The following is a 2,101-nucleotide window of genomic DNA, read 5'->3' on the forward strand; positions in this document are numbered from 1 at the left end:
AGTGCAATTTTTTTTTGATACCACAGTATATGGTATGACAAGAAAGTTGTTCGGAATCAAGCAGCATGTCTGAAGGTCATTGTTCTTCACCTGGGACAATTTAAATACATTGGTTGTATAATATTTCTTGTTGATTTAGCTCTCGAACTTCATCTTCTAAACCATTATTACTTATTAAACAAGAAACCAAGTCTTAATTATTTTCATTTGAAACAAAAGGAATCTACTTACTTGAGCTCATATTATTTAGCCATTCATGTTATGTTTCCTGTACAGTTCCGAATTATGTTAATAGACAATTCGTCGGCTGAGATATACATGAACCACTTCATTCTGATCTGTTGATCGTGGAAGAACATATTTTGTCAAGTGAGCCATATCACCGCTTACGGCACATCGACGATTGTAGCCAAGAAAAACAATTCTTATAAATGGAATTCTTGGGGATACAAATCTTTCTTCTAATGGTTTCAATCCACTTCAAATGTGTGGATTTGCATTTAACAATTTTACGACAATTTTTGCAGTATTTGTATTTATCATTAATTTTCTTAAATTAGTTTAACTTGGACCCAAATTCACCCACAACAAATACAAGTTTTCATTGAGCCATGTTTAAAACTTAAAAAATCTCAACGAATAGTCTTGATCGACGATGCGAGTCCCAATTCCAAAACATATTTTTCACGATTCAGAGGAAAGATTTTGTCTTTCATTGGCAATCCTCTCTGCTTCCTAAGTATTTTCATTTTGGTGATTAACAGGATTCATTCAGCGAATAAGCACACGACTTGTCGCCGAATCGAGTGTTCTAGTTTGTTTCTTTCTTGTTCCATCAATCGGTACGTTTCATCCTCTCGGTGATCGTTTTAAATGGAATGGAGTGTTCTGGACTACAAGACTTCACTTCGATTGAGAAATTATCTTAAAATGGCACTTTTGAGTACTAACTTAGTTTGACTTGGACACCAAATTTGCCCACAACAAATACAAACTTCCGTTGGGCCATGTTTAATACTTAAGGAATACTCTTGATCGATGTACAAGTGAGAAGAGAAACCAACCACTCTGTGGTGAGATCAGTTCCAAATCTCACTCCTGAGAAATAAAACACAACCGCTTGTTTGGGTTGCTGATTTAAATCTGATTTTATTTTAAAAATATTGTTCTTAACTGCTGCAAGAACTAATCTAAATTAACCTACAGCAGCCACACAATTGTTCTTATCTATTTTTAGATTTAACAAGTAAAAAAACATTAAGTTCGGCCGGGCCAAACTTTTAATACCCTCCACCCTAGGATAAAAGAACATTAGAAAAAATGTGGCAAAAAACATTAAAATGCGAATATCGGGAAGTACCGTTATATAGGGGCTACACCAACACGTGCACCTATAATTACAATGTTTCGCCACACGAGCTAGGACCCATTATGACCCACAAATACCAACTTTTATACAAATCAGTGAAAAAATGTGGCATAAATCATCAAAATACCGAATATCGGGAGGTACCGTTATATGGGGACTATACCAGAACGTGGACCTATACATGCAATGTTTTGCTACACGCTCAGGGACCCGTTGTGACCAAATACCAATTTTCAGACAAATCCGTGAAAAAATGTGGCATAAATCATCAAAATACCGAATATCGGTAGGTACCGTTATATGGGGGCTATACCAAAACGTGGACCTATACATGCAATGTTTTGCCACACGCTCAGGGACCCGTCATGACCTACAAATACCAATTTTCAGACAAATCCGTGAAAAAATGTGGCATAAATCATCAAAATACCGAATATCGGTAGGTACCGTTATATGGGGGCTATACCAAAACGTGGACCTATACATGCAATGTTTTGCCACACGCTCAGGGACCCGTCATGACCTACAAATACCAATTTTCAGATAAATCCGTGAAAAAATGTGGCATAAATCATCAAAATACCGAATATCGGGAGGTACCGTTATATGGGGACTATACCAGAACGTGGACCGATATATCTCATTTTCAATACCAACCATCCTAGGGACAATACACACACTTGTGCCAAATTTCAAAGGTCTACGTCAAATAATGTGGGCTCTATCGTGATT

This window comes from Musca domestica, unplaced genomic scaffold (genome assembly GCF_030504385.1).
Source record: "Musca domestica strain aabys unplaced genomic scaffold, Musca_domestica.polishedcontigs.V.1.1 9, whole genome shotgun sequence".
Classification (NCBI taxonomy): Eukaryota; Metazoa; Arthropoda; class Insecta; order Diptera; family Muscidae; genus Musca; species Musca domestica.